This window comes from Eptatretus burgeri, chromosome 2, assembly GCF_056783735.1.
Source record: "Eptatretus burgeri isolate ZD-2024b chromosome 2, Ebu_testis_v1, whole genome shotgun sequence".
NCBI classification, from domain to species: domain Eukaryota; kingdom Metazoa; phylum Chordata; class Myxini; order Myxiniformes; family Myxinidae; genus Eptatretus; species Eptatretus burgeri.
In genome coordinates this window covers 123,123,706-123,142,376 of record NC_140962.1, presented here as the reverse complement: position 1 = coordinate 123,142,376, position 18,671 = coordinate 123,123,706, and the positions used below count along the sequence as shown (strand labels likewise).

Here is an 18,671-nt window from a genome sequence, read left to right as displayed (position 1 = left end):
CCCCTGATTTGTGCACGTGTCTACTTTGACGTACAAACACCGTGTCAAAACTTCTGGCTCTCGGGAAAGCGACATACAGTTGTCCGTGATAAAAAACTGGAGATGGTAATTATATTCCCACTCTACGAAATGTTTGTCCTTGCGCCTTGTTAATGGTCATGCAGTATGCAAGCCGGACGGGGAATTGTGTTCTCTTTGGTGTGAAGGGCAATGCTACGTCCGATGGTGCCAGCTTCAGCCGTGGAATCAGAACTCGTTGTCCGTGTTTGTTTCCACCAATGATAAGGATTTTTTGGACGAAAAGTGTTTATTCAGGGATCCGAAGGTAAATCGTACTCAGGAAAACTTACACATGAAGGCACACGAAAATTCGACGACTCGGGACGAGTCTGTGAAAAGGGGAGGGGGTAGTGTTACGGTTGTGGAAATTTAACAGAGCACCATTCAGGCTTCCCAGAGATCAGTTATGTCGATAATTGTGTGTTCAGATTAGATTTCCCCACCGAGGTCTAAAGGAAATTATTCGTGTAACCGGGCTGTGATCTTTGAGTCAGCCATTATTCTTTTGCTATCTTTATTTTGGAACAACCACTACTTCAACAACCACAAGCACTACTTCAACAACCACAACCACCACAGCACCAACCACAACTGCCTCAACAACCACGCCATCCCCACTACAGAGCAACCACAACATCGCCTCACCTTCATCTCCACAAACGCCGCCATCTTTTCGCCACCCACGACGAATCCCATGGTCGAGCGCCATCTCCGCTGACAGACGCGGGAGCTGATGATTTCTAGCACGTCCGTTCTCTCCGAGCTTCGCGTCGAAATTGGATCAAAAAGATCAAAAGGGGCGGAGCCAGCGAGGGTTGAAAGATCAGACCTCACTCACGGACCCCATATAAAGGTGCGCTGAACGCCAAGCAAGGAGTCTGTCGGGGTTTGGAGTCTGTCGGGGAGCTGCAGAGAGTGGAAGTCTGAAGCTTGGAGCACGGCAATGTTCGAGTCCAATGGAGGGCAGTCGGGGTCGTCGGAGCACAGCAAAGTCTGACGTGCCGCGCAGAACGGCGTGAAGGTGGAGAAAGCCGGAGAGAGATCGCCAACGCTGAGGAACGGACGGGCTCTTAAAAGAGCATCAACTCTCGAAAGAGCAAAGGCCCGTTCGTTCCTCGGAGGTGTCGTCAACTAGGCCCGAACCACTACGCCGCACGGCGGGGCTTGGGCCAACCAAGTCGAGCAGCGCCAACTACCGTGTCGACGAAACGTCGAGGGTCAACCAGCGAGTCACCACGAAGGTGGCAGGTAACCAGCGTGGCCTCTCGGAGCTCCTGCGGTCTTCACAGCTCCGTGAACTATTAAAGGCCCACGAGGTTCAGTTCTTGCCCTTTCCTTTCCTGGGGTTTTTTTCTTTGTATGAACGTTGTGGCGCCATGTCCTTAAGTAGAATTGTAATAAGTGTACATAATAAATAGAACGGCTGTAGCTCTTTGTCTTGCTTTCTTCCGGTATGATTGCATACGTGTTTGATTGCATACGTGTATAAATAAATGTCCTTGTGTGAATGTTGACCGGTTCGTTGTGTCCTTTCACTCGATTGAGCTGCTGTATTGCATTCGGGATATTAACGGGCTTTCAAATAGCCGATAAAGTAATCGGATCCGGCGGGGCCTGGTGATATACACCGCTCGGCAAACGGAGCGAGCTGCTTAAGCGGCTCGTTTCCAAGCAGGTCCCGTTGAGGTGTAAATCTCCAGCATTTCTGCCTGCGCGCATACTTAGGTAAATCGACAATTCGGCGATCAGACCCTGTCGCGCGCTGACAGAATAGTTGGCTGATTTATGGTGTGATTAAGAACACACCCATAGCTGGATTTCGGCGTTGATCCGAAAGCTGCGACGAGGTTTGCCACGTCCGGTGGGCGCGTGCGGCCGTGAATTAGCTAAAAGCGGTCGTCCGCACATCGGAGTGGTGAGAAACTACAATATATATGCATGTATGTATATGTATGTATGTGTAGATATATGTATGTATGTGTAGATATATGTGTATATATATATATAAAAAAATATATATGTATATTGTATATATATATATATATATATATATATATATATATATATATATATATATATATATATATATATATATATATATATATATATATATATATATATGCATGTATGTATATGTGTAGATGTATGTATATGTACGTCTGTATGTATGTATGTGTGTATATGTGTATATATATATATATATATATATATATATATATATATATATATATATATATATATATATATATACACATGTATATTGTGTATATATATATATATATATATATATATATATATATATATATATATATATATATATATATATATATATATACATGTATATTGTATATATATATATATATATATATATAGATGCATGCATATGTATGTATGTATGTATGTATGTATGTATGTATGTATATATATATATATATATATATATATATATATATATGCATGTATGTATATGTGTAGATATATGTATGTATGTATGCCAGCATTTCTTTTCTTTTTCAGTTTAGGAAGCAAATACTACATTTAAGGAAGAACAGCATAGCCTACTCTGTAACTTAAGTATGTCTAAGTCAAGGAGTTCCATTATTTATTATGATGTGACATAGTAGTTGAATCTTAAGTGCTCTTTTTGGACAGGGATGGATATTGATTCTCCTGACCCTCCTCTTCATTGCATTGATTAGTTGCCACATTTTCTCTGTGCACAGAAGCAGCAAGTTGCCCTGGACAGCATTTTCACCTCCATGCGAAGGGTACCATTGGAGGATAGCATATTTCAAGACAGTGTATTAAGACCCTCTTATTTTTGATCTGCAGAAGCAACTTCTCAGCCTCCATGGAAAAGCGTCGACTCTATAAATTGCAGTTGACTCCACCTTGAGCCAACCAGTTTTTCATCCACACAAGCAGGGTGTGTTGCTGTCTGTATATCTCGAGACAATAAATTGGTGAACCAGTTTCAGTATTGGAGAGACTAACACATTTGCTGTTGCTTCACAAAGATTGGCCTGCAAAAAATCTTTTTAATTCTGCAATCAGCTTCTGCCAGAGATGGAACCATTGATACTTATTGACATTACCATCTTGAAACCATAATCTGCCTTAGATGGAACTGGATGAGAAAAAAATGACCACAATCATTATTATGCACGAGCGAGATATCCGTGCCATGCATGGGAGGGAGACCAAAAGCAAATCCACCATGTGGAAACAGTGAATTCCAAACCATGAACCGACATATTCCACATTCCTCAAACACCTTCAGTCAAACGTCAGGCAGAGACAGCCGCTTCATGAAGGATTTTGGAAAAAATACTTACTGCAGCTGACCCCAACATAAGTAAGGTGGGTAATATTTCTATGATGTTACAATGGCGAATCTGCAAATGCCGAATCTGCAAATGCCATGGGTGGAAACCCTCACATCATGTCCTCATTCTGCTTTAAATGCAAACTCTCAATATTTTCATTCCAATCACAAATTAATCCATCCATTGGGACCACATTCTGTGCAGAGCATTGGTGGTGCAAAAGCAGTCTCTTTGGCTGTTGGTCACAATCCTGGACGGGTCACCACTATGACACGGAACACCAGCATGCTGGCACTCATTTATGCCGACCTCGGAAGGATGACAGGCAGAGTTAACCCCACCTGGTATTAATTCAACAGCCGAGTGGGATTTGAACTTAGGATCCTAGGATCCCAAGGCCATCACTCTAGCGATAAAGCCAACACCAGGCATACAAGTTAACTCAATGCTATTAACGTAACAAAATACAAACACTCATGAGGTAAACGAATATAGAAGCCGTTCTCATGTGACAACCTATACAGACAAATCTGCCGGCGAGAAAGGGTGGATACAAAACACTTCGTATGGATCACAATTAAAATCATAACTGTATTGAGGAATTTGTGAAGCCACCCACCCAACGTAGCATGGATAAAAGTGGGTCGTTCAGATGGAAAATCAAAATCACAATTGTATCGAGATATTTACCGAACCAGCGAATGTTTCTGCCAAACCCATGATTGTGTTTACTTCCGGATTGGTTGCAGTTTTGTACAGCTCGAAAGTCAAAATCACAATTGCATCGAGGAAATGATGAAACCTCTTACCCACCCTTAGGACATCCACTGAGACCCCAAAACTAAGGGAGTAATAGGCATAACTATAAGAAAACAAGAAAAAGAGTAATCGGAGATTGCAGACCCTCACCAGGACTGCTTTGTGTGGTGTTTGTGTATTCATGTGTTACGTAATTAATAATGGACATAACTAGAACTCTCAGTTTATAACTGTTGGCAGTGATGACCGGGCACCAAGACATTCCGCTTTGATGCAACTCCGCTTTGATTGGACACCTGACCCATGACGTTTTTTTAAATTCTCATACAATTTAATTCAGAATGGGATTAAAATAAATTCAATTAAAATCAAATGGAAGACCAAATAGGTAGAGTCATGCATTGGAGTCATCAGGAGGAACCCAAACAAGTAAATATGCCATTAGAGATGGGGAATCCCCCGCCATTGAATGAAAAAGGTCATACATATTCCAGATAATGAGGGAGGTGAATTGGAAACAAGACACCATTTGGTCATCGTCTCGAAAAAGTTCCCCAGGGGTGAGGAACGTAGCAACCAAAAATAATTGAAATCAGATAAGCGGTTTTCCATTTATTACAAAAAAAAATTTTTTTGAATATGGCCGCCCCAGTCGGCCATCTTGGATCCGGCCATGCCCAAAATCAATAGGGTTCTTCCTTTTCAGGTGGTACATGTGTGACCCAAATTTCAAATCGATATGGCGAACAGTTTATGAGTTATTGCACTCACAGCTATAAATGTTGATGCCCGGACGGATAGCCGGACGGACAGCCGGATGGACAGCCCGACGACAACAATATCCCCCTTCTGCCACGCGGCGGGGGATAAAAAGCAAAGATGAAGTCATCAGGAGGAACCTGGATAGGATTCGGGTTTCAGCTGCTACTCCTCTACCCTCAAACCCTTCCAAGCAGCCAAGTGAGCCTTATTCAAAAGGGATATATATATATATATATATATATATATATATATATATATATATATATATATATATATATATATATCCACATGAAGGGCAACGAAGGCTATCCCATCTTGTCCGAACCGATAGAAGGTCTACTGTGGCACAAGTCACAGAAAATTTTAATGGTCACAGGAGGAATGTGTCACAATCCACAGTGCATCGCACGCTGCTGTGTATGGGGCTGCCTAGCCACAGACCGGTCAGAGTGCCCATGATGACCCCTGTCCACCGTCGAAAGTGCCTGCAATGGGCAAGCGAGCGTCGGAACTGGACCTTGGATCAGTGGAAGAAGGTCGCCTGGTCCGATGAGTCCAGTTTTCTTTTAGATCACGTGGATGGCCGTGTACGTGTGCGCCGTTTACCTGGGGAAGTAATGCACTGTGGGAAGACGACAAGCCGATGGAGGGAGTGTGATGCTCTGGGCAATGTTCTGCTGGGAAACCCTGGGTCCGGCCATTCATGTAGACGTCAATTTGACACGTCTCCTTCCTAAACATCGTTGCAGACCAGGTACACCCCTTCCTGGCAATGGTATTTCCTGATGGCAGTGGCCTCTTTCCACAGGATAATACGCTCTGCCACACTGCACCCATTGTTCGGGAATGGTTTGAGGAACATAATGAAGTGTTCACGGTGTTGCCCTGGCCTCCAAATTCTCCAGATCTCAATCCGAATGAGCATCTGTGGAATGTGCTGGACTGACAAGTCCGATCCACGGCGTTACACCTCACAACTTACAGGACTTGAAGGATCTGCTACTCATGTTTTGGTGCCAGATACCACAGGACACCTTCAGGGGTCTTGTAGAGTCCATGCCTCGGCGGGTCGGCGCTGTTTTGGCGGCACACGGATGACCAACAGCATATAAGGCAGGTGGTCGTAATGTTTTGGCTCATGTGGACCAATAATGTTTCTGTGGACCAATTTATCCCTCGATGACCCTCAAAAATTTCATTGTGATCGGGTTGTAGCATTCCAAGTATGCAATTATGCTGTCATAATGAAGGCCGATGACATCAATTTCAAAAAATCACTCTTTTTTCCCCCAAAAGTACTTGCCTTGTGCCAAGTTTCATTTTTTTTTTCCTTGGTACGGTTTCGGAGATAAAGAGGTCCAAAGTTTTTCCTTTTTCCAACATGCTGCCACACCATGTGACCTATGACATCATAATAATCATCAAAACATTTTACATGAGTATTCGTTCCTATGGTGAAAATTTTGTCTCAATCCGACAAGCGGTTGCAGAGAAAAACACCCATGTTCTGTGCGGACAAACAAACAGAAAAACGGACCAAAATGCAATACCCTCTCCTCTGGCGAAGGTAATTAAAGTAAGATGAAGCACATATCCGGAAACAGAATTTCATAAGCAACAGAAACAGAAAGAAGAGTCATTATTACCATGCTCTGGTGGTGATAAAAAAAAAAATCTTCATGCTGCCGCTCCCACACGATGGATGCACCAAATGGTACAAATTTCTCATGCCTGTGTCTTTCACAAAAAGAGACCTTTCAGCTAGTTAAATTACAATATTAGCAGTAACTGTGAAAATATATGAAGTTAAATTCGATTTTTAAAAATTTAAGTTATATTAAGCAGATGGACCTACAAGTTTTGTATACGTGTGTATATAATATCTATATAGCAAACGCACTAACATTTATCAGCAATAATTATGAAACAAATTTACATCTTTTGCACTTCACAACCAATGAGAGGCTTATGATTAACCAGACTCGGTGTCGCAATGGTTAGAGAGGGCATCCTGAGTCTGGGAGGTCGGCGGTTCAAACCCCGAACAATTCATACAACTAGATTTTAAAAATCCGATGTGCTGCTTCCCTTGATGCTCAACATTTCCAAGGATGATCAAGCATGGACAAACAACCATAGTTTGGCAAACATATTGTGCATGCAATTTGATGGGCCGAATGGCCTCCTCCTGCATTGAAATGAAGTTCCTTGAAAGATAATTAATTAATATTATATTAATGAATCGACTAACCCTGCACCTCCACAAAAAAAACCTTAAAATAATTCACAAAGACTCATTTACTGCTCCATGGTGTGTTTTTCCCTCAAAACTAGTAAATTAAGAATATGATGATTGGATCCAATTTTTAAAAGGTCACATAACTAGGTCTGATAAATACAAATGGTATTTTTCAAAAGGTAGACCATTATAAGCTGGAGCTCTGGAAATATTTCCTGTTACATACTTACTCATATGAGAGTCCGTCAAAAATGACGGGTTGGAATCATTTCATTTAAAATATTCAGAGACTGGAAGGTATGATGTTTCGGAGAAAGAAACATTATTTTACTATTTTAGTCACAAATGTCACCCTATTTTCTTTATCTTCTGGGACGTTTCATTTTGGCGGTACAGCCTCGTGAGCGTGCCAAAGTCTGAAGCCTCGGTCTAGTGTCAGGTGTGCTTATATCTTCTGTATTTATTAGACATCCTGCAGACGTAAATAAACAATCATTTTACTCTGTATGCGTTACACATCACGTGTGTCAAATTTCACCTCCCTATGCCTTGTATTTATTGGTATTGTTACGTTTGTGGGGTAGATGGAGGAATTTCATAGAAAATGGAGGATTGTATTGAGTAGCTTGGTCTGTGGACGTGTAGGAGACATCTCGATGCAAATTAAGTCGGGAAACTGTGAGCTTAAGTGTTACGTGTCACCACACGGGAATGGTGCTGTGTCAATTCGTTAGGGATGGAGGCTAATTTCTCCCAGTTTGCGATTGCCCCCCCTCACCCCCCCCCCCGTGACCTTTTCCTATGTCTTTGCATTTCCAAGACCGGTGAGAAAAAGGAAACATCCTTAAAACAACAACTGAGCTGCACGTCCAAGCAGGCAAAAAACCCTGCCTCCAGGAATGACAATTAGAAAACCACGCTCCTGGAGTGGATGATTAATGGGCAGGACGTCAGAGAGAGGGGGGAGTGAGGATTGGAGCAGGACACAAAGAAGGAGCGGTGCAGAAGTGAGAGACGCAGGATCGGCGGTTCGAAGAGAAGGGCATTACGGCTGGCTTTCCCTCGATACAGTGAAGAAGGCTGCACGAATCTCATGTTCCTGATGAGGTGAATTTGCCCACGGGATGGAACAAGATGCCAGCCATGGACTGTTACGCTGAGTCGTGTGAGACTGCGTCTTGAAGCCTCGTGTTGGGCAATCGGGGGAGAAGAAGGCGCCATTCTGCAGAGGAGTGGCGTCAGCAAGTGCGATCGATTAAAGAAGCTCCATGGCGGTTTCTGTGCCCTGGTGTTGAATATCACCACCCGAATGGCCTCCTGTATGTTTCCCGCCCAAAGAGCGGCTGGGCACCATTTTTGGTACCTTTTCCCACGCAGTGACGACATAGTTTGGTGAACCCCAAGCTTCAGAAACTCATCTCTGAGCATAGAGCTAAGTGCCAGAAGAAAGGGAGGATTTTTGGACGTGTAGGAGACATAATCTCCCTAGAATCTCAGCTGTTCACCTCCAAGGGAAAGCGTTCAGTTGTCCATCCAGGAAGGGGCTAACCCCCTGGACACGACAGTAATTTTCAAACGATTCTGTACACCACTCTTGAGGCTTGGTTTGCAAGTCACAGTCTACATTTCCAGTAGAAGAGATGCAATTACTCTTTTATGAAGAATGTATTTAGAGGTTTTTTTTTAAGCTGAAAAATAGACTACAGTGACCACACAGTCATGTTAAAAGACTTGCATTTAAAACCCGACTTAAATTGTCCTTATGAAGGGGGACAGACAAATACACAAATACACATTGTGTTTTATACAGGTGGAAATGGTATAAGTAGATCAGTTATGAAAGGGAAATACATGTTAATTGAATTAGGTTGACAGTAAAGGCCCGGTCACACCTTGACGTTTTAGCCAGCGATGGCAACGTATTAAAATGTATCTAAAACGCTGGCTTACGTTGAACTTTTGATGTTTTTTTTTAAAGATTCGGACGTATTCATAGCGACTTGGTCTTATGTATAACGCATTGGTAACGAACGTTTCGTTGTGTTATAGATAACTTATACCAACGAATGCTGAACCTGTTGTCGGCCTACACAACCGATGCCCAACGATAGTCTAACTTAGGCATAGCACATTGCACGCATCGCCGACGATGTCGTGACGTAGCCTATTAAAAGGCTGATGCACAACGATTCGAATCATAACTGCCGTAGAAATGGAAGTGTCAACATCGCGGTCACACCTTGGCAATCTTGCCAGCGTATGCCGACCTAAGAAAAATGTGTCTAAAACGTTGGGGCACGTCAAATACGGGATGAGTAAGTTTGGTATACGTGAGTACAACGCTAAAGTACGCTATCATACGTCGTAGTAAGTAGAGTACGTCAAGAAATTTTAAACATGTTCAAAATTTTACGACGTACTCGGCGTATGACACACGTTCCGCATGCGATGGGGATAAGTTTTACACACGATATGTGGACGCTTACACACGTCCACAAAGGCTGCTTATAAGCTACTCATAAGTCGAAACACATCGCGGTAATGTCTTTTTTACGCGAAACTTATTTCTAACTAATGTTTGACGTGCTTTGAACCAATTCTTTACGTAGTATGCCTGGTGTTGGCTCAGTGGTTAGAGTGGCGGCTTGGGATCCGAGGGTCCTGAGTTCAAGCCTCGTTGCCCGCTGAATTAATTCACCAGGGGGTTGACTCAGCCTGCCATCCTTCCGAGGTCGGCAAAATGAGTACCAGCTTGCTGGGATGACTGAGTCATTCAAGTATCCTGCGTCAGAGTGGCGACCTGTCCAGGATTGTGCCCAATAGCCAAGGAGACTGCTTCGGCAGCACCAACGCTCTGTACAGAGTATGGTCCCAATGGACCTTTACGTAGTCCCAACACACATCGACGTATGTAGACGTATTCCAATGACGTCTTCCGGTCGACAAAAAAAAAATAAATGAACGTGTTTCTAGCTTACAACTGCCATATAAAGACGTGTTCCCAGCGGTTTTGGGAATTGGTATATAAAAATGGTGTTCATAAAAGGGGAACCCAACAGTGTTTTCGAGTCCTTTTTGAGTCGATGTCCATGTCAGCAGTAACAGTATCAGTATCAGTATTAGTAGTAGTTTGTTCATGTTGGCAGCAGTAGGTGAGTGTGAGGGGGAGGGTGTGGTTTATGATGGATCGTCCTTGCGTTTAACGATTTAACGATTTAAATGATAAACTCAACGATTTAAATGGCTGCATCTCCACTATTGAAAGTAGACGCTTGCGCTCAACAATTGGATTTTTTTTACACTCAACGACTTTTAAACGGTACCACTCAGCTATTTTCATTGTTTACAATGAACGATTTAAATTGCTGTCACTCGCCTTTGTTTTTTGACGCTGGGGTTTGGAAATTTGAAGCGTTTCTTCTGAACGTGTTAAAACGCTCAAACTCGACTATTTTAAATAGACGCTGCCGATGGACAATTGGAATCATAGCCAAGCTAGACATCGAAGTGTGAACATCCTCATCATGCCGAAGAAAAGTTTGAAGAATGCTGCAGATAAGTGTCCTGTCCGTGGCCGTAGACGCTGATGCAAGGACGATCCATTATACCGACGTCTTTCAGCCTATGAGTAACTTAAAAGTAACGTCTGTCGACGTGTGGCAACGATCGCGTAACGTGCCAACAACACGTTAATCATAGGTTAGAAATAAGTTTCGCGTACGCTAAACATTACCTCGGCGTGTCTCAACTTATGATTAACTTATAAGTAGCATGTGTTGACGTCTGTCAACGATCGCAGACCGTGCATACAACTTGTGGCCAGCGTAGCGGAACGTGTGAGTCATACGCCGGCATACGTCATGAAATTTCAAGCATGAAAAAATTTGAGGACAACCAAAAAGTACAACGTTTAAAGCCAACGTACAATGACGTATGGCAGTGTTTTTCAGCGTGCTCTCAATGTTATCAAAACTTACCCATAACGTATTCAACGTGTGACAGCGTTTTAGAAAAAAAATTCAAAAATCGGCATACGTTGGCTAAAACGTCAAGGTGTGACCGGGCCTTAAGATTGTGATGCTATTGGGAAGACAAGTAAAAATGAGAGATTAAGTTAATGGGGCATGAATGGGGCAAGCAACCTTCTCCTGTGTCTACGTTTCCTTATATACCCTTATAGTACTTAAAGAGGTTGTGGAAGGTCATTAATTTGCCTTCAACCTGCAGCATCGTACTTCCAACCTACATTTGATAAAGCAGCAGCACACTTGCAAAGGTTCATTAATTGTCACACAATGCTCAAAAAAGCCAACATTGATTGCTAACAAAACAAGTCGAGTGATCACATCAATGAAACTCTCTCTTCTTATTCTTAATTGCTGCTTCCCTCTTTCAATCATAAGTTTTTTTTTCTGTTTTTAAGGCTCATGCTGGAGCTGCAACACAAATAACACGCACAGATACATGAGACAACCACAGACTTGACTTTACACACAAACACAACGCTGAGATTGGGGGAAGTGCCTTAACTTCCCAGAGCACTCTGGGTACAAGCAACATCATCTTTATGAAATCGCTTTTCTCTCTACACTAAGTGGGACAATCAATGAGGAATTTAATCCTCTCCCATGGATGAAAACCTATGGAGATTTTTCCATGCTCCAAGAAAAATATCAGATGTTGATTTTTTTTTAATTCCACAAAAAGTGCTAATTTTGTGTTGGCATCTCACAACAGGAGGTTGAGTCGGTCTCATAATCTGTTTCGTGCTCACCACAGGCATGTTGGGGGTCTTGCAGTCACTTGCCAGCTCTGTACCGGTCCAATGGCCTCTGCCCTACCACTACTGCACCTTGGGGCCACATGCATTTTAAGAAAAATCTCTTCCCTATTAAACACCGATCTCTCCCCGATGGTAAATTCTCACTTGTGATGCAATTTTAGCAAACTGGAGTGTGGAGGTTCAAATACACCATTTTTGCCCGTAACCCTGGAAGAAAATTATTTTGAGGAACCATTTACAGATCATTGATCCGTGTGTGTAAATAAAACATCACAAACAAATGCGGGTACATGTTGGCTGCTTTTGCTCATAACTTTGGAATGACTAACTTGATTGTGATGACAATTTTCAGATTACTCTCCTCATCACTGATACCAACACAAACAATCACACATTGATGATATATTAAGCAACATGGAGAACAAGCTCGGGAAACAATGCATTTTTTTATTTTTTTTTTAAACAAATAACCTAGGTGAAAGTGCCAATGAGGTCAGGAGGAAATCTTCACTAATCTTTCCTCTAAGAGTCTTCATGCCTAGCAATAAAAAAAAACTATTAAACACCGACAGCATTTCAACTTTAAAGGCCAAGGTTTGATTGAACCATTACTTCGGATTGGCCAATTCTGCGTTCACATCACTTGAACTGACGGCTCATGATGGTGAGAATCCAAATTCAAGCCCATTACACGTTACACTATTTATTTGTCGATTGTGTTCCATGGTCCTTGTAATTCATGTTAAAGTACGCTGTTGTCCCCTAACATCCTTGCCCTCAATGTGATTTAAGTACAAACTACACCATGAGTGCTCAATGTGAAAATATTTTTAAAATACAGGAAAGAACTTGTATCCTTTAACAGACCCATCCTATTGAGCCCCAGTTTTTCTGTTTTTTGCCTTGTGGTTCAATAGCACACTTCGACAGCATTTTGAAAGTGTTCATGACAAAGATACTTTAAAATAAAATAAAAAATACCAACGTAAAATACAGTAGGCTCATTCACACAAAATATTTCCCATTTATCCCAAGGAACAATTTTTAAACTGGGATTACACAATAACTTTTATTGCCACTGAAAGCAGCATTGTACAAAACAAAGCCTCAATACATTGGGGCAAAATGAAAGAAAAGGGGTCAGTCGATACTAAATCATCACACTTTAACGTGAGATCTGACATCAAAATCTCTGTTCTTTTAAACTCGGCTGTTTCGTTCGCTTCCACGAGAGGGTTGATAGCTCAAATTGTATCTTCCTCGGTCAAGCGGGTTCCTGAGAAAGAGTTGATGAACTTTTTGCGTGACATTGGAAACTTTAAAAAGTCGTACCCTGAGTTCCAATTGCTATAGAGAGCCAATTTTGGTGCCAAATGAAAACAATTTTTCAAAAAGGATATTGTTTAATGAGCAAATATCGTTGACTTCAAAACAAAAATGATGTAGGTCACAATTATCTTTCAATTTTGTCCCCACGTGTGAAGTAAAACTGAAGGTCAAGAAACACTCTCTTAAAATAAGTGCTTTTTAAAAGTTTCCATGGTGGAATAACAATAAAGTAAAAGGTTTACAGTTTACACCATGCATTGGCTCCTAAAAGAGCTGTTCATATTCTGCACATGTCTGGTGTTGGCTTAATGGTTCGGGTGGTGGGCTTGGGATCCGAGGATCCTGAGTTCAAATCCCACTCAGTTGTTAAATTAATACCAGGTGGGGTCGACTCTGCCTGCAATCCTTCCGAGGTCGGCAAAATGAGTGCCAGCATGCTGGTATACTGTGTCGGAGTGGCGACCCGTCCAGGATTGTGCCCAATAGCCAAGGAGACTGCTTAGGCAGCACCGACGCTCTGCACAGAGTATGGTCCTAATGGATGGATATTCTTTGTATTTTAAAAACTCCAAAGCAAAAGTGATATGGCAACAAAACAAGATAAATCTCAATCTTTGCTTCAGCACCTTAATCAGCACTGCAATATTAAATTCACCATGGAAGTCAAGCAACAACAGTATATTTACTTTGACATTCTCAACAAGTCTCCTAATGGCAAGCCCTCCCACAGGTATACAGGAAGCCAACTCACATAGACCACGACCTCAACTACTGCTTTTTTCATCATCCTTCATCTATCCAGTCCGTGAGCAGCACTCATATTCGTTATGTTTACACTATTAGCGACAAGAACAACCTGAAGCGTGAACGATGCCACATCACAACTGCCCTTAAAGTCAAAGGTTATCCCGTCCACAAGATCAATACTAAACTACCGAAAGTTTGTGATCCTACACCGGAAGCTAGAGCATGTGTCATTCTCCCCTTCATTAGATGTACATCAAACCACATTCAGCGAATTCTCAACACTGCCAACATTACAGTATGTCAGCGCTTGACACACAAGTTCAAATATATTCTTCATACACATAAGGGAGAAGATCTCCTAACTACCACCCAGGCGTTTACCGCATCCCTTGTGAATGCGGTAAAGTTTACATTAGTGAAACTGGGAGGACTTTCACCACCAGACTGAAAGAACACCAAGCACATAATAGACAAGGTGAACAGGAAAAATCAGCTGCAGTTAATCATGCACAGAATAGTAATCATCACGTACTATGGTCAGACAGCAAACTTCTCACATCTATTAATCACTGGCACACAAGGAGAATCAGAGAAGCTATGGAGATACATTTACATCACATAGCCATCCCCCCCCCCCCCAAGAAAACAGGCTACCCATTTGCGACATCTAGCTCTCACTTGTTCACAAGCTGACACCTACAATCACAGTTATAAACACACCGAAGACAATGAACCATGATGAGCAAAAACAGACAATGAACAACCAATCAGCACCCCCACAATAACCAGCCAATCAGGTCAGGTCAGGTATGCGAGTAAGAGCCGGAGCAGCATGTCGCTGCGTCCACTTTCCGCCGGTACTCCAGGGGCCTCCATCTGGCCATCCCCCAGGCAGATACCTGGCCCATCCCCATCTCCATGAGATGCTGATCAACCTGCTGCAACCACAAGGCACATGGTCGGCCTATTGGCCTCCTCCACTCATGAGACTCCCTCACTGAGAGAATCTGGTGAGCAGGATCAGCATCAAGAAAACGAGCCACATGTCCATTCAGCAGGCAACAGCCCTCATTTGAGTCTATCTCAGCAACCACTCGTTGGACACAAAGTCCAACCAGCGATAACCGAGGATTCTCCGAAGAGACCTGGAACCAAAGGAATTAAGTCTCCGTCTCAGATCCCTGGTCAAAGCCCAAGTCTCACATACAAATAGCAAGACTGGAAGCACCAAGGACCTTATGACTCAGAATTTCTTCCTCCTGCACAGGAACCGACAGCACCACACCCCATGATCCAGTGAATCCATGACTTTCCAGGCCCGACCCAGACATCTATTAATCTCTGGCTCACAGCCAGCAGAGACATGAATACACTGCCAAGGTAAGTGAATCTCTCCGTGACCTCAACATCCTCACCACAAACAGGTACAGACAAGACAGCAGCATCCAAGATGTCATTGAAAGCCTGGATCTTAGTTTTGACCCAGGAAACCCATAATCCCAGTGGCCCCGACTCCTCATTCAGCACCCTGAGGGCCGCCAAAAGTATATCCAGAGTCTCCGCAAAAATGACTGCATCATCTGCGAAATCAAGGCCAGAGATATTGACATTCACAAATCATGCACCGCAGCTTGATCTATTCGACATCCTCCCCAGAAACCAGTCCATACAAGTGCTGAAAGGTGTGGGGGGCAGTACACACCCCTGACAATCTCCAGTAACAACTGGAAATAAGTCAGAGATGGTATCACCACATCTCACAGCACCCTCAGGACCAGAGTATAGTTCAGACATCAGATTGATCAGTTTTGGTGGCACCCCACGAAGACCAAGAATCCTCCAGAGGGCATCCCGATTCACTGAATCAAAGCTTTACAGAGGTCAACATAGGCTGCAAGCAGCCCCTGCCGAAACTCTCATCTGCGTTCGGTGAGGACCCGAAGAGCAAGGATACGGTCAATCGTTGACCTCTTTGGTGTAAAGCCTGACTGCTCTGGACGCTGATGCTCAAGCAGATGGTGGCGAACCCTGTAAATAATTATACGAGCAAAGACCTTTCCCGGCATTGAGAGCAGCGTCCCCCCATGGTAGTTGTTGCAGTCCTGGCACTCACCCTTCCCTTTCCAGAAATGGACAACAAGGTCCCTCTTCCAGTCAGTGGGATGATGCCTGTGTTCCAGACAGAGCACAGAACTGCATGCAACAACACGAGTGCAGCAATTCCACCAGCCTTGAGAAGTTCAGCATGGATGCCACAGATCCCAGGAGCTTTACCACATTTAAGCTGGTTCACCGCAGTCTGTGTTTCCACAAATGAAGGTGGATCACAGTTGATTGGAGGGTCAGCAATTGGGATAGTAACATTCCTGACATCAAACTCAACAGCTCGTGGATCAGCTTGGTACAGCCACTCAAAGTAACCGGTCCAGCGGGTCTTCACTTCAGACTCCTCTGTCAAGAGCCCACCACCCTCTGCTTTAACTGCAGTACACCAAGGGATGGGCTTGGAGGAATGCAATGCGTGAATTCCCTTGTAAGCAGGACGAGAATCACTTGACCACAGGTGATGTTCTACCCTCTCACAGATTCCTCTCACATAGGCCTCCTTGTCCACCCTCGGCACACGTAGGTTTACGCCTCAACTCCCTGAACACAAATCAGCACCCCCACAATTACCAGCCAATGGGTCTGATAAACTCTGCATCCATTTGTTGCAGTTACTTCCTTCTATCGATTGGTGGAGAATGCTACCCAAAACATTGAGGCCTACTTTTACTTTTTCTTCTCTTCTTCTGTTTTGGAGTTTTTTAAAAGTATTAAAGAATATGAATAGCCCTTTTTGGAGCTAACACATAGTGTCGACCATAAACCTTTTACTTTACTCTCATAAAAGTCTGAAATTTTGCAAGTATTTTGAATGGCTACATTTCAGAAAACTATTCGTAAGTCTGGAAGGTACCCCATTGGAATATATATACATTTTGTTTCTTTTTACATGTAAAAACGCACTTCCAGCTGAAGCTGCAGTGGGCAGAGCCTGTGAAAGACAGACCTTCCCACTGCATAAAAAGCAGTGCCAAATGCTACACTGCGGTCCGTAGGTCAATGGGCCAACTTTTTTGAGCAACTAGTGGGCCCGTTGGTCCATTTGATCAAATTTTCATTTGTCTTCATCGCCTTGTTGCACACTGCCTGCTGTGCTGCTTGAGTATTAAGGTTGCCTTTCATCAAGCCCAGGTGTGCTTCAAATGGCCTGCGTAGGGATTACATGTTCGTAATTATTATTGCCATATGATACTACTACTATTATTATTATTGTTGCAAATATTGCAAGTATTTATTAACAAATTGTAACATGTAACGTTTCCTTAGTCTGGTAACATTCCCTCGACCGCGTTCGATCACCATGTATGCGTGTCAATCGCCAAGTGCACTAATTATGGGTATGCCGAGTGTTGAAAGTATTCATACCGACCAAGGTGCGTCAAGTTACTCAAGTACCAGGTGTCAGCCGACCAACGTGGATGCTCACTGCTCCGAAGTGGGCCGAGGCCTTCCTGATGGCACGCAGTCTTGACGTACAAACTGTCCGTGCACTTCACCGCACAACCAGCCAAACTCCAAATGAACCAACAACAAATAAATACTCTTTGACGAGCTTTGAAGAACTTTCATTTGTATTCGAAAACAACAATGTAGTTACAATGAAAGTGACACGGCTTCTCAGTAAGACCATCAGTTTCCATTCCACTTAACCATGTGACCGAATCCAACAAGTCAGCAGCAGATTGCAGAGGGCCCAGTCCATTATTATAGAGATAGGTGTAAGATGGGTCAGTCGATTATTACAGACAAGCTAACATTGGTCTCCACATGTCACATCTCCCCCCCTCCCTTTGAAGAAGTTATCTCTCATGAACAACAACAAAAAAAACACAACCACACAGCAGGCTATTCATGCTCATTTATATCTGTATCACTTGGATGGTCTTACACACCCAGAACATCTTGGCATAGTTGCCACTTGTCCAGGGTTCAGTTGCGGCATAGCCATCCGCTCGCATGTCGGTTGCAGTAGGACAGGTGCAGATGCACACTACGGTGTGTCGACCACTGCATCGGCGGTCAAGCTTGGTCCAGGTGCTGGCTGTGTTGGGGCAGCTTCAGCACTGGAATCCATGGAACCAAGCAGTTCTCGTTCCGGAACTGACAGTTTACCAGTAGCTTTCAGCTGGCGTTGATTGTGTCGATAGACTGTGCTTCCCATGCATACGTCGTTGGACCGTGGTGCGATTTCTCGCAAGCAGGTGCCAGCTGCCCAACGTTGCTCACCCGGCAGGTGCATGCGCAATGTGTCACCAGCCGTGTTGCATGGTAGATGGTGTGCACCCTTGTCGTAATAGAATGATTGCTTGGCCTTTAGCCCCTTGAAACCAGCAGTGTCCCCTGTAGTATCATGCCTTGGTACCAGGTTTGCGTCCGTTGTTGGCAATGGGGTTCGGCAGCAAGGGTTTGGTTTCTTCCGGAGGTCAGACATGTTTTGCACTACAGGACGTACTCCCTCATGTCGGTGCTCATTCATGGCCAGAACACACTCTCCCGCGTTCTCCGCCGGCAGGATTCTCGGCCGACATGACACTTGTGCGCACACTCCATGATTTCTTTC

The 18,671-nt window shown here is 43.5% G+C and overlaps 1 protein-coding gene across 6 annotated transcripts in view; it reads right to left on the bottom strand.

Moving 5' to 3' along the window:
* The window catches only part of ARHGEF39 (Rho guanine nucleotide exchange factor 39), a 244,906-nt gene that overhangs the window by 185,294 nt on the left and 40,941 nt on the right, over window positions 1–18,671 (bottom strand). The window contains exon 1 of one of the 6 annotated variants that reach the window (XM_085871061.1): window positions 17,477–17,741. The exons of 4 other annotated variants lie outside the window; for them this stretch is intronic. The gene's annotated coding sequence lies outside the window, so the exon portion shown is untranslated. Of the gene's footprint in view, window positions 1–17,476; window positions 17,742–18,671 lie in introns of those variants that run through there. One more of the 6 variants, XM_085871062.1, reaches the window with a different exon arrangement.